Here is a 14,969-nt window from a genome sequence, read left to right as displayed (position 1 = left end):
TAAATGACCAAATTGGAAAGGCCTGGAAGTTTTGATTAATCATTAAGGTTTGCAAATAAATACACATAAAACATTTGTTAGGACTATTTGTTTTGGTGCAAAGGTATTTTAAAGAGACACGCTCAAATATGGAACTTTATGAGTTTTTATTTTATGAGTTTTAAATTACACAAGTGAATTTGGATTTTAAGGATAAAGGGTTCTTTAATATGTCTAGTGTAGTATAGAACTTGACTATAAAAGGGTGGGTTGACTCATGGACCTTATCATGACTGTCTTCTAAGGTCTGATCAGCCTTAGGGGAGAGTCATTGGTATAATGAATGTGGTCATATAGAGTTACTAGTTTTAAGGTAAATTCATTATAAAGGAGTTTAGGGTAGGAGGTTAGGATAGGATATATATTAAGCCAATAGGGCAGGGAATTACATGGAAAATAAGTTTCAGTTCTTAGGGGTGATAAATCACTGTAGACAAGGAATTCTGCACTCTGCAACATATATTAAATTCATGTTATTGTCAGATAGAATACTGAGAGTCCTTGAAGGAAGGATTTTGATATGATAAGCATTTGTTTTGAATTTTTTTTTTTTTACCATTAGGGGTTTAAAAAAAAAAAAAAAAAAAATAGTATTAAATTTAACAGGTATATAGGACATCTGTGATGATTTAGGATTATTGTTAGGTTGATAAAGGAAATGTAAGGACTTTAGAGATTGACACTCATAGACATGATTTTGGATAAAGTCAAACAGTTAGAAGCTTAGTGGTATTTGAGAAATATGAGAGAAAAGGTTTAAATTGGTAAATATATATTTAAGAGAATATATAAGTAGCGCAGATAGTTCTTAAGTAGATAAGAAACTTGACAGGGAATTGGTACTGGATTGACGCCCAAGGGAGAATTGGACATGTGGAAAACTAAAAGGGGCTCCTTCATGATGTCAGACATAAGGATAATATACTAATCTTACCTAAGTCAGTATTTAGAGTAGGTAAGGTTGATACCTGGGCAGAGTCAGGTATCAAAAGGGGGATGGGTAAATTGTGGTCTAGGATAGGATGGGGCTTATTGGATAGGAAACAAAAAAAAAAAAATGTAAGCTAACAATTGGGAATAGAAGTTAAAGATATAATCAGATAAAACATATGAGAAATTGTTTGTTAACCAAGCCTGTATGTCCAGGATTGTATGCATTACAGGTGAACTACAGGTGAAGTCACTCAATCCAGTCCCAGAGGCTTGGGGACCATAGAAGACCCCTGGTGACAGCTAGCTGAAAGAGCTACCCAGATTCATATCGCACGGCGGAAGGGTAAGACATTTTTTCACTGTCGGACAATAAACAGAGTTCGGGAGAAGAACTGGAATTAACAGAATTCCGGGGGCCAACTCTCGAATGAAGTAACCCTACCTGTCCTATCACCCCTGTTTTTGTTCATAGAAGTGAAGATGTGTCTGGCTCTGGCTAAGTGATGTGTATTTTGTTCCAAAATAAGCATAAGAATCCCTAGATCTGGGTAGACAAGAAGTTAGAGTAGAGATTACATGATAACCGACTTCGGACAGTTCTAGGATTGGAGAAGAGGGTATCCTTATAGCATGGAGGATCCCACAAGGGTGGATAGGTTTTCCATGATATGGGGAAACCTGGGAGCAATGTTGAACTTTGTAAAGGTGATGAAATCCTACTAACCATCAAAACTATTAAGCTCTCTGATGCAGGCACTCACACCCTCGGACTACAAAGGACGAGGACAGACATGATGGGTGTGTTTTCTATCAAGGTACTGCCAAGACCAGAGGTAACCGGACACACTCCTCTACCACCACTGTGTTAAAAATACCATTCAGGTAATTAATGTTAGAGACTATTCGGCTATTGATCAATTAGAAACTGAGACTGGTTTTGATAGTAGGGACAATTTGTGGCTGTCTTATATGAGGTACACAGCTAAAACCCTGAGAGGAAAGGACTGTATTATTTGAAGTTATGCTAGACCTGTTCTGGCTACACCCATTTGCTGTAGGAGAAGGAGAGGGGTGGTTGTGTATTTTGAGAAGTTTTTACCAGGTTAAGCCCAATTCAACCCTCTGTTCCTCTTTGAGCCTTGTGTTTCCTGCAGTACCTCCTCATCGGGCCTCTTGGGGTGTTGAGGCATATGGGGGCAATTACGAGTGCATCACGGGTACAGGTAATGGCATTGATTATGGGAGATTGCCTGAAGCTGATTGCAGGAGTAACATAACCATTAATTCCACTTGGCCAGTTACAGGCCTAAACCAAACTAGTGGTCTGGCTGATGTATGTTGGATGAGTGGAGCCAAAAGAGGGCTGAGACCCATTCTTAGAGGAGAATGGCAAGGTACGTGTGGTCTGACCAGTTTGATAATTCCACTGACCATTGTTGATGTTGTTGCTGAACAGCTGCTGAGTTCTGTAACCAGGGGACCTGAAAACATTCCATCCCATGGGAGACAAATGTAGTAGTGCTCCATGGACAGAGGATGTAGTTGACATACACACTAACCTGTTGGGAGTGCCAGTGGGGATTCCTCATGAGTTTCAGGCCTTGGGTAGGAATGATGGACTCTGGCACTTACTACCTACTATGGGTCCAGCCATGGTGGATGCTAGACAGACTGCATGGATTAATTATATCTACTATAGTCAACAGCGTTTTGTGAATTACTCCCGTGATGCACTCACTAGTATGTCTGAACAGCTTGAGGCCACATTTGGGGTTTCCAGACAGAATAGACTTGCCTTGAATATGCTTCTTGCCAGTCAGGGGGACGTCTGCAAGATGTTCGGTAAACAATGTTGCACGTATATTCCTAATACCAGTCCAGATGATAGTTTTTAAACTTCACAATCTAAGGCGGGCTTGATGCACTGTCTGCTAAGATGAGGTCCACGGGGGGGGGGTGGAGGAGTCTGTTCTCTTGGCCTGGTTTGGTAAGTACACTGGTATGATGGTTACTGGATTTCTGACCCTAATTCTTGTATTATTTGTTATTGATGTGATGTGCTGCTCGCATCATACTGTGTTTTGACAAGTCTGTTACAGATGTGGTGAGGGCTTCAGGCATGATGCCTTTGCTTGATGCTCCAGTTGGCGATGCCGATACGGAAGCATGCTTTCAGGGGAGGATGGGACTGACTCATGATGACACATGGTTTGGAGTCCCTGGGTGGCAAGGAGCCCACCTGGTACAGGATAGAAGTAGCTGAGAGGACCAGATGGTTTCTAATAATTCTTTACTCTGTTTTCCATGACCAAAGTTTTATCCTACATCTTACATGTCAATAGCAATAAAGTTTTATCCTGTTTTTGATAAGTGACACCCTTGGGGGGAACAAGGGCATACAACAAAGGCATATATAACTTGTTATTAGTAATAAACTTTTTATTATTTTCATGAAATGCTATGACTGCTGAAATAAAGGATAATTGAGTGACACCCTAGCTGGTGTCAAAAGGGGGACCTAAATTTCACACTATTTTCTTTTGTTCTGTTTTTGAATGAGCTGTTCTCTTTTGACATGAAGGTAGTTTACACTTTGTAACTGTTATATGATTCATTGCTGAGTTTTTGTTCACACCCTTGGGGTTATTTTACATTATAGCCATTACCATATATATGATTGAATATTATCTGCTGTTGCCTTGTGTGGATGTATGTATGTGTTATGCTACCTAGCTGATTTGAAACATTCTTAAAAGTATCAGGGCCATGGAACTTTCTCATGCTGAAAAAATACAGAAGGGAGGGCACATTCAGAGCGTGGGGTTGCGAGAACAAGCGGTCTTTTTGGTTAGATAACAGGAGCCAGGTGCGAGATAACGGTATGGAGCATGAGACCCATCTTTCAGTTTTTGCAGCAATTTTAGGAGGGGGATCCAGTTGCTTTTATTGATTAAGCTTCTCCATTGTATGTTGTGTCCCATCTGGGATGGGGAGAGGGGGAAATTATTTTTCTTTGTGGGCCATTTCCGGATAGACATACCTAGTTTAGGATATTTTTCCTTTTTGGATTATGTCTTCGTTTTTGCTTGGAGTAATGTATCTGGACTATATCACATCTCTTAGGAGATGTGAAGAGAGGGTATCAGAAACTTTTTCCTGCTGGAAAAAGCTGGCTAATGTGGACAATAATTTTTACTTTTATTTTGAGCTGTTCTCCGCTCTGTTAAATGAGGGTTGTAAGTTCCTAGGTGGCTGGTAGCCAACTTAGTACATAGTGGGATTGAATGGAGAACATGATGGTAATACATAAATATCTATTTCTGTTTAATACCGTGCCTTATTTCATAGTCCTTTTGGGAGAAGTTTCTCTTTGTGTCTGGATCCAGTTAGGTTGTGTCACGTCTCTGGTGAGACGTGAAGAGAGGGTTTTGTAAGGAATTGCTATTTCGTATGCAGGTGACTAACTTACTGCTAATTACATGGCTACAACTCACAGTAAAGCCTGTGGGGTCCCCTACAGGATAGCTCCCACATTACACACATAATCTCCCTTTTAAACAAACACTGTGTGCCCGAAGAAGATTCTACGATGACGGACAGACAACTGAGCCAATGGCAGAAGACTACAACCAGCTGAACCAATCCGGAGATCCGATCTTCCTAGGGTCAACCTACTTTCTGTGACGTATATAAGAGCTGTGCTGACTGTTTACGCTCTCTGCCTGCTGTTCCAACACGAACTAACGGAAGAGCCGTATTTACGTGTACCAGATATTCTCCCTCTGAAATAAACTGTCGCTTGTCGTACAATTTTAACACCTGGTCTGAATCCATCCTTAACCGGCTCACCCTTCTAATATCCTTTTATCAACACTAGTGATTATTTACCCGGGGTTCAATACCTGCTATTGAGGCGTCCTGAAAATAATATTCAAAAGTTCGGTCCTTGGACACAGAGGTTTAAACACTAAAGTTACCGTCCATCTAGTGAAGAGAGGAGAACCGGACAGAGGTAGCCAGCATCCGTCAACGAGAGAGGGAGAAGCCTCACCGGGATTTAACAGGTGGAAGAAACAACCGGGGAGCTCCATCGGTCCACAAGAAATGCAGACAGCCGGTGATGATGTAGTGGTAGCTATGGTAACTAGGATGCTGCTGGTAGAGTAGCTAGCTAACTTACCGAGCTGTACCGACTAGCTAGGATAACTAGGATGCTGCTGGTTAGTTAGCAGGTCGTTCGTCTGTCCCTCGTCTCGATGATGAATCCGGTGAAACACAAATTGAAACAAGGATAGAGAGTGAAAAGGATCTGGCTACACTCATACTGTCCCTGACCGTAAAGAAAAAAGCAAATTGAACAATAAACTTCGGTGTCTCAACACTGTAACAAACTCCGTCGTTATTCCCCAAGATCACCTCAGTCCACTCTGCGCGTAACCGGACAATATCCTTGGCGCCACACCGAACGTGGACGCGGACAGTTCTGTACGGGGACGCGGACGGTTCTGTACGGGGACGCGGACGGTTCTGTACGGGGACGCGGACAGTTCCAGAACGCGGACATGAGCAGTGCAACACAATCAACTAAACCCAGTCTTTACAGTGGGTTACATTAGTAATATTCATTATTTATTATTATGTAAAACAAACATTCTGTGTTTTTTTATAACAATATGTTGAGATCTGGGTCCATATCGCCAAAGTGTCTCAGAGGAGAAAATTGGTCGTATAAGTGCTGAGAATAAAGACATTTTACACTTATGGGTATAAATTAAAGCTATTTATGAAGTCTCTAGTCCCACCTAGTTGGCAGATATTTAGGACACCTGGTGAGCTGTCCTAAGTAGTTAAGAGTTAACAGCAGGTGTCCTAAGTAGTTAAGAGTTAACAGCAGGTGTCCTAAGTAGTTAAGAGTTAACAGCAGGTGTCCTAAGTAGTTAAGAGTTAACAGCAGGTGTCTTGATAATACTATAGAATAATGCAGTCAGTGGTTCCTGAGCCACACGTGTAATTGCTTTGAGTAGTTAGAAAATAATGTTTTGATATTTGATATGATTAATACATTAATAATATATGTCTTGTGCTTTTGGCAATAATTTATGTAAAATAATTATGAATAACAAGTGATACCATGTGTGTTTCTAAAGCATTTTGTCTTCATTTTGGCAGATTAACTCTTATAACGCTTATTCCCCAAGATTAACTCAGGTTCTCACCCAGTGGCTAAGGAGTTGGACCTGTGGCCTAAAGGTGGCTGGTTCGAATCCAGGTGGAAAATGTGCTATTTGCTAACTGCTGGGTTGCAAGATGTAATTTATTGTCGGGCTGGAAGTCGCACTCTGTCTTTTCTATTCCGAGGTTGTTTACTCACAATATCAGATATTAAGATGATGTTTATAATGAATGTATACTAAGGTTGAGGTTTTGACTAGTGATTATTTACCCGGGGTTCAATACCTGCTATAGTCACTTTTTTTCTCCACCAAAAGCAACACAGGGTATATAGCTAACTAAAGTCATGAGACCATTTTAGAAAATAATGGGACATATAGGCTGTGGTTGCTGCTATTTTATGTCCATCATATTGCTGCTTGTAGCCTATAACTGATGCTTCATGGTCCATCATATTGCTGCTTGTAGACTATAACTGATGCTTTGTGGTCATATGCTCCCATCTATTGGAAATTTTGCAATTAAAAGTTATTAATTCAAATACAGACATTGGTGGGGCTGCTGAGAAATAAAGTGTATTTTTCTGGTTAATTTCTTAGATCTCTAACCTGCCCCACCTTTCACACGCCAATTGCTAGACTTTCACATAGAGGTTTCCAGGTCATCCAGTTCAAACCACATTTGAAAAATAAAACACGTGATTTGTTGATCAAGTGTTCTGCCTTGAAATAATAAATATAATAAAATAACAAAACAAAAACAGCAAAATGCTGAGACAGGTTTCGATTAACAAAATAATCAGTGCTATTTGGTACTATAATGGTATGTACTAACATAATATTATTACTAAAACAGTTTCTAAAATAATTTGGGTTAAAGTTAATGCTAAAATAGGTAATACGTAGGGTTAGATGCTGATGTAAAAAGGGCTTTATAAATACATTTGATTGATTGTTAGGTTTAGGGATTTTAAGGCAAAAAACAGTATGGGTTTATAGCTCTCTTGCTCCTCTCTGTGGCCTTCTGTAGGTACTACATAACTCATTCACGACACCTGCTAGGCTCATAATCTGAGGTAGCAACTGCATCAGATCTACAAATCAATGAGCTATACCTGTCCGTTTGTTTTCTAACTCAGTGAAACTGCGCAGCTTTCACTCAATCCGATGCCGGCGAACGAACATTTCGATGCATTTCAAATTACCCAGCAGCCATTTAGAAACAACAAGTCATCAAAAAAAGTGTTGTTTCTTAATTTAAAAAATGTCTTCTGGCTGTTTAAATCGGCCACATCTTGAAAAAGAGGACAGGGACATAGGTTTTGTTTAGGTTGTATACCTTTTTCTGAAAACAAATATGGTTAACCATGACCAGAAAAGGTTTAAGGTTTAGCACCTCGTATAAAGGGTTATATTTATATTATTGTACTGTATAGTCAGATACTTCCTAATCTCCTATAAAGGTTAATATATATATATTATAGTTTGTGTCGGGGTGCTGTGGGTCAGGTCAGTCTGTTATATCTGGAGTATTTCTCCTTTCTTATCTGGTGTCCTGTGTGAATTTAAGTATATCTCTAATTTTCTCTCTCTGAGGACCTGAGCCCTAGGACCATGCCTCAGGTCTACCTGGCCTGATGACTCCTTGCTGTCCCCAGTCCACCTGGCCATGCTGCAGCTTCAGTTTCAAACGTTCTGCCTGTGGCTACGGAACCCTGACCTGTTCACCGGACATGCTACCTGTCCCAGACCTGCTGTTTTCAACTCTCTAGAGACAGCAGTAGATATACTCTGAATGATCAGCTTTGAAAAGCCAACTGACATTTAGTCCTGAGGTGCTGACCTGTTGCACCTTCTACAACCACTGTGATTATTATTATTTGACCCTGTTCGTCATCTATGAACATTTGAACATCTTGGCCATGTTCTGTTATAATCTCCACCCGGCACAGCCAGAAGAGGACTGGCCACCCCACATAGCCTGGTTCCTCTCTACGTTTCTTCCTAGGTTTTGGCCTTTCTAGGGAGTTTTTCCTAGCCACCGTGCTTCTACACCTGCATTGCTTGCTGTTAGGGGTTTTAGGCTGGGTTTCTGTACAGCACTTTGAGATATCAGCTGATGTACGAAGGGCTTTATAAATACATTTGATTGAATTTGAATTGATGTGGATGAAGTCTTATGCCAGACCCACAAAGAAGGTGAGAAGTTAAAACAATTAGGTTTTTTCTTCTTCTACTGAGCTTTTGTTGTTAGTTGGAACATTTAGAGAAACTAAGAAGTATTTTCCCCTTATTTGTATTGATAGTGTGTTATGTTCAGAATACACAGCGATACTTTACACATCTGGATACCTGTGTGTTATGTTCAGAATACACAGCCATACTTTACACATCCGGATACCTGTGTGTTATGTTCAGAATACACAGCGATACTTTACACATCAGGATACCTGTGTGTTATGTTCAGAATACACAGCCTTTACACATCTGGATACCTGTGTGTTATGTTCAGAATACACAGCCATACTTTACACATGTGGATACCTGTGTGTTATGTTCAGAATACACAGCCTTTACACATCCGGATACCTGTGTGTTATGTTCAGAATACACAGCCTTTACACATCCGGATACCTGTGTGTTATGTTCAGAATACACAGCCATACTTTACACATCAGGATACCTGTGTGTTATGTTCAGAATACACAGCCATACTTTACACATCAGGATACCTGTGTGTATGTGTGTTTACGACATGTATGACAAAACTTTATGCAATCTGCTATGCCCTGCACACCGGAAAAGCAAAAGTCTCAAGTGGTTTTCATTTATACTGTCAGTGCGTAGTTGGTGCTTTGTGTTCTTATTCAAATGATGGTTTGTGTTGCAGCAACAACAAAACATGTTTTAAGTGTTTAAAGAGTTTTACAAGAATTGTTTATTTTGTGTTGTGGTTAGGTTAGGTTAGGTTGTGGTTAGGTTGTGGTTAGGTTAGGTTGTGGTTAGGTTGTGGTTAGGTTAGGTTAGGTTAGGTTGTGGTTAGGTTAGGTTGTGGTTAGGTAAGGTTGTGGTTAGGTTAGGTTGTGGTTAGGTTAGGTTGTGGTTAGGTTAGGTTGTGGTTAGGTAAGGTTGTGGTTAGGTTAGGTTGTGGTTAGGTTAGGTTGTGGTTAGGTTAGGTTGTGGTTAGGTTTGTGGTTAGGTTAGGTTGTGGTTAGGTTGTGGTTAGGTTAGGTTGTGGTTAGGTAAGGTTGTGGTTAGGTTAGGTTGTGGTTAGGTTAGGTTGTGGTTAGGTTGTGGTTAGGTTAGGTTAGGTTGTGGTTAGGTTAGGTTGTGGTTAGGTAAGGTTGTGGTTAGGTTAGGTTGTGGTTAGGTTAGGTTGTGGTTAGGTTAGGTTGTGGTTAGGTTAGGTTGTGGTTAGGTTAGGTTGTGGTTAGGTAGGTTGTGGTTAGGTTAGGTTGTGGTTAGGTAAGGTTGTGGTTAGGTTAGGTTGTGGTTAGGTTAGGTTGTGGTTAGGTTAGGTTGTGGTTAGGTAGGTTGTGGTTAGGTTAGGTTGTGGTTAGGTTAGGTTGTGGTTAGGTAAGGTTGTGGTTAGGTTAGGTTGTGGTTAGGTTAGGTTGTGGTTAGGTTAGGTTGTGGTTAGGTAAGGTTGTGGTTAGGTTAGGTTGTGGTTAGGTTAGGTTGTGGTTAGGTTAGGTTGTGGTTAGGTAAGGTTGTGGTTAGGTTAGGTTGTGGTTAGGTTAGGTTGAGGTTAGGTTAGGTTGTGGTTAGGTTGTGGTTAGGTTAGGTTGTGGTTAGGTTGTGGATAGGTTGGGTTAGGTTGTGGTTAGGTTAGGTTGTGGTTAGGTTAGGTTAGGTTGTGGTTAGGTTGTGGTTAGGTTAGGTTAGGTTGTGGTTAGGTTGTGGATAGGTTAGGTTAGGTTGTGGTTAGGTTAGGTTAGGTTGTGGTTAGGTTAGGTTGTGGTTAGGTTAGGTTGTGGTAAGTGTGCAGATTTTTGCAGAAATAAGATAAGATATTAGATAAGCAAGCAATCAGAAAAAACTGTAAAATCATAGAAAAACAATATGTTACAGACACATGAAGGCATCCATCAGCAATCATTTCTGAGGAAAAATAATACATGAAGGCATCCATCAGCAATCATTTCTGAGGAAAAATAACACATGAAGGCATCCATCAGCAATCATTTCTGAGGAAAAATAACACATGAAGGCATCCATCAGCAATCATTTCTGAGGAAAAATAACACATGAAGGCATCCATCAGCAATCATTTCTGAGGAAAAATAACACATGAAGGCATCCATCAGCAATCATTTCTGAGGAAAAATAACACATGAAGGCATCCATCAGCAATCATTTCTGAGGAAAAATAACACATGAAGGCATCCATCAGCAATCATTTCTGAGGAAAAATAACACATGAAGGCATCCATCAGCAATCATTTCTGAGGAAAAATAACACATGAAGGCATCCATCAGCAATCATTTCTGAGGAAAAATAACACATGAAGGCATCCATCAGCAATCATTTCTGAGGAAAAATAACACATGAAGGCATCCATCAGCAATCATTTCTGAGGAAAAATAACACATGAAGGCATCCATCAGCAATCATTTCTGAGGAAAAATAACACATGAAGGCATCCATCAGCAATCATTTCTGAGGAAAAATAACACATGAAGGTATCCATCAGCAATCATTTCTGAGGAAAAATAACACATGAAGGCATCCATCAGCAATCATTTCTGAGGAAAAATAACACATGAAGGCATCCATCAGCAATCATTTCTGAGGAAAAATAACACATGAAGGCCATCAGCAATCATTTCTGAGGAAAAATAACACATGAAGGCATCCATCAGCAATCATTTCTGAGGAAAAATAACACATGAAGGCATCCATCAGCAATCATTTCTGAGGAAAAATAACACATGAAGGCATCCATCAGCAATCATTTCTGAGGAAAAATAACACATGAAGGCATCCATCAGCAATCATTTCTGAGGAAAAATAACACATGAAGGCATCCATCAGCAATCATTTCTGAGGAAAAATAACACATGAAGGCATCCATCAGCAATCATTTCTGAGGAAAAATAACACATGAAGGCATCCATCAGCAATCATTTCTGAGGAAAAATAACACACGAAGGCATCCATCAGCAATCATTTCTGAGGAAAAATAACACATGAAGGCATCCATCAGCAATCATTTCTGAGGAAAAATAACACATGAAGGCATCCATCAGCAATCATTTCTGAGGAAAAATAACACACGAAGGCATCCATCAGCAATCATTTCTGAGGAAAAATAACACACGAAGGCATCCATCAGCAATAATTTCTGAGGAAAAATAAAAATGTGAAAAAATGGTGGATGTACCGTTTTAGAAACAAACTCTTAATCAATTCTAAAAAAACATTGTCATCTCACCTCTTAGCTTTGGTGTCATGTTCTCCAGAGAGACTCCTTTTAGAGGCAGGACCCCCCTCCTCGCTCTCCTCAGAGAGACTCCTTTTAGAGGCAGGCCCCCCCTCCTTTCTCTCCTTTCTCTCCCCAGAGAGACTCATTTTAGAGCACTGACCCCTAAACAGAGATCCAGCATGTTGGTTGTGGTTAACACAGTGACAACTAAACAGAGATCCAGCATGTTGGTTTTGGTTAACACAGTGACAACTAAACAGAGATCCAACATGTTGGTTGTGGTTAACACAGTGACAACTAAACAGAGATCCAACATGTTGGTTGTGGTTAACACAGTGACAACTAAACAGAGATCCAGCATGTTGGTTTTGGTTAACACAGTGACAACTAAACAGAGATCCAACATGTTGGTTTTGGTTAACACAGTGTCAACTAATTATTGAAGGTCAATTGTTCGCTTTTATTTATTATCTCTTAGAAATAAAAATGTACTAACAGACACATCCATTTACATTACATTTAAGTCATTTAGCAGACGCTCTTATCCAGAGCGACTTACAAATTGGTGCATTCACCTTATGACATCCAGTGGAGCAGCCACTTTACAATAGTGCATCTAAATCTTTTAAGGGGGGTGAGAAGGATTACTTTATCCTATCCTAGGTATTCCTTAAAGAGGTGGTGTTTCAGGTGTCTCCGGAAGGTGGTGATTGACTCCGCTGTCCTGGCGTCGTGAGGGAGTTTGTTCCACCATTGGGGGGCCAGAGCAGCGAACAGTTTTGACTGGGCTGAGCGGGAACTGTACTTCCTCAGTGGTAGGGAGGCGAGCAGGCCAGAGGTGGATGAACGCAGTGCCCTTGTTTGGGTGTAAGGCCTGATCAGAGCCTGGAGGTACTGAGGTGCCGTTCCCCTCACAGCTCCGTAGGCAAGCACCATGGTCTTGTAGCGGATGCGAGCTTCAACTGGAAGCCAGTGGAGAGAGCGGAGGAGCGGGGTGACGTGAGAGAACTTGGGAAGGTTGAACACCAGACGGGCTGCGGCGTTCTGGATGAGTTGTAGGGGTTTAATGGCACAGGCAGGGAGCCCAGCCAACAGCGAGTTGCAGTAATCCAGACGGGAGATGACAAGTGCCTGGATTAGGACCTGCGCCGCTTCCTGTGTGAGGCAAGGTCGTACTCTGCGGATGTTGTAGAGCATGAACCTACAGGAACGGGCCACCGCCTTGATGTTAGTTGAGAACGACAGGGTGTTGTCCAGGATCACGCCAAGGTTCTTAGCGCTCTGGGAGGAGGACACAGTGGAGTTGTCAACCGTGATGGCGAGATCATGGAACGGGCAGTCCTTCCCGGGAGGAAGAGCAGCTCCGTCTTGCCGAGGTTCAGCTTGAGGTGGTGATCCGTCATCCACACTGATATGTCTGCCAGACATGCAGAGATGCGATTCGCCACCTGGTCATCAGAAGGGGGAAAGGAGAAGATTAATTGTGTGTCGTCTGCATAGCAATGATAGGAGAGACCATGTGAGGTTATGACAGAGCCAAGTGACTTGGTGTATAGCGAGAATAGGAGAGGGCCTAGAACAGAGCCCTGGGGACACCAGTGGTGAGAGTACGTGGTGAGGAGACGGATTCTCGCCACGCCACCTGGTAGGAGCGACCTGTCAGGTAGGACGCAATCAAGCGTGGGCCGCGCCGGAGATGCCCAACTCGGAGAGGGTGGAGAGGAGGATCTGATGGTTCACAGTATCGAAGGCAGCCGATAGGTCTAGAAGGATGAGAGCAGAGGAGAGAGAGTTAGCTTTAGCAGTGCGGAGCGCCTCCGTGATACAGAGAAGAGCAGTCTCAGTTGAATGACTAGTCTTGAAACCTGACTGATTTGGATCAAGAAGGTCATTCTGAGAGAGATAGCGGGAGAGCTGGCCAAGGACGGCACGTTCAAGGGTTTTGGAGAGAAAAGAAAGAAGGGATACTGGTCTGTAGTTGTTGACATCGGAGGGATCGAGTGTAGGTTTTTTCAGAAGGGGTGCAACTCTCGCTCTCTTGAAAACGGAAGGGATGTAGCCAGCGGTCAGGGATGAGTTGATGAGCGAGGTGAGGTAAGGGAGAAGGTCTCCGGAAATGGTCTGGAGAAGAGAGGAGGGGATAGGGTCAAGCGGGCAGGTTGTTGGGCGGCCGGCCGTCACAAGACGCGAGATTTCATCTGGAGAGAGAGGGGAGAAAGAGGTCAGAGCACAGGGTAGGGCAGTGTGAGCAGAACCAGCGGTGTCGTTTGACTTAGCAAACGAGGATCGGATGTCGTCGACCTTCTTTTCAAAATGGTTGACGAAGTCATCTGCAGAGAGGGAGGAGGGGGAGGATTCAGGAGGGAGGAGAAGGTGGCAAAGAGCTTCCTAGGGTTAGAGGCAGATGCTTGGAATTTAGAGTGGTAGAAAGTGGCTTTAGCAGCAGCGACAGAAGAGGAAAATGTAGAGAGGAGGGAGTGAAAGGATGCCAGGTCCGCAGGGAGGCGAGTTTTCCTCCATTTCCGCTCGGCTGCCCGGAGCCCTGTCAGGTGATTTATGAACATGTCATTGTGATTGATATTTTTCACCTCTCCATGTAGTGGAACTAATAATAATAATAATAATAATAATATTAATAATACAAATATTAATAATAACAATATAATACATGTAATAATTATAATGTCTCACTTTCTCTTTAATAATTTCTCTCATTCTAGTGTGTTGTTTTGTTCAACAGGTATGATATTATTATGCTGTTACTGAATTCAGTTCATAATATTAATGTTAAGAAAAGTATGTTCAGTGGTTTCATACCAAATTACACAGGAAGCAGGAGCTCATTGGAATTTAGAAAACAACAAATGTTCTGATATTCTGAAAGATGATTTAGAACTATGATACATTAACATTTTTACAAATGATAAAATAACCACAATATACGAATCGTATAATACGCTATATGAACAACATGTTATTGAATGTGACTTGACTACACCCAGTTAGCTATATGAACAACATGTTTTTGAATTTGACTTGACTACACCCAGTTAGCTATATGAACAACATGTTATTGAATGTGACTTGACTACACCCAGTTAGCTATATGAACAACATGTTATTGAATGTGACTTGACTACACCCAGTTAGCTATATGAACAACATGTTATTGAATGTGACTTGACTACACCCAGTTAGCTATATGAACAACATGTTTTTGAATGTGACTTGACTACACCCAGTTAGCTATATGAACAACATGTTATTGAATGTGACTTGACTACACCCAGTTAGCTATATGAACAACATGTTATTGAATGTGACTTGACTACACCCAGTTAGCTATATGAACAACATGTTATTGAATATGACTTGACTACACCCAGTTAGCTATATGAAC

The 14,969-nt window shown here is 41.4% G+C and overlaps 1 protein-coding gene across 2 annotated transcripts in view; it reads right to left on the bottom strand.

Annotated features, from left to right (window-relative positions):
* LOC135568546 (uncharacterized) overlaps positions 1 to 14,969 on the bottom strand; it is a 72,709-nt gene that overhangs the window by 15,155 nt on the left and 42,585 nt on the right. The window contains exon 4 of one of the 2 annotated variants that reach the window (XR_010462676.1): positions 11,579 to 11,731. The exons of the other annotated variant lie outside the window; for it this stretch is intronic. The gene's annotated coding sequence lies outside the window, so the exon portion shown is untranslated. The remainder of the gene's footprint in view (positions 1 to 11,578; positions 11,732 to 14,969) is intronic. 2 annotated transcript variants of the gene reach the window in all.

The sequence above is a fragment of the Oncorhynchus nerka genome, unplaced genomic scaffold (genome assembly GCF_034236695.1).
Source record: "Oncorhynchus nerka isolate Pitt River unplaced genomic scaffold, Oner_Uvic_2.0 unplaced_scaffold_1497, whole genome shotgun sequence".
Lineage (NCBI taxonomy): Eukaryota > Metazoa > Chordata > Actinopteri > Salmoniformes > Salmonidae > Oncorhynchus > Oncorhynchus nerka.
The sequence above is the reverse complement of the archived record's forward strand: the minus strand, read 5'-3'. Positions and strand labels throughout refer to the sequence as shown.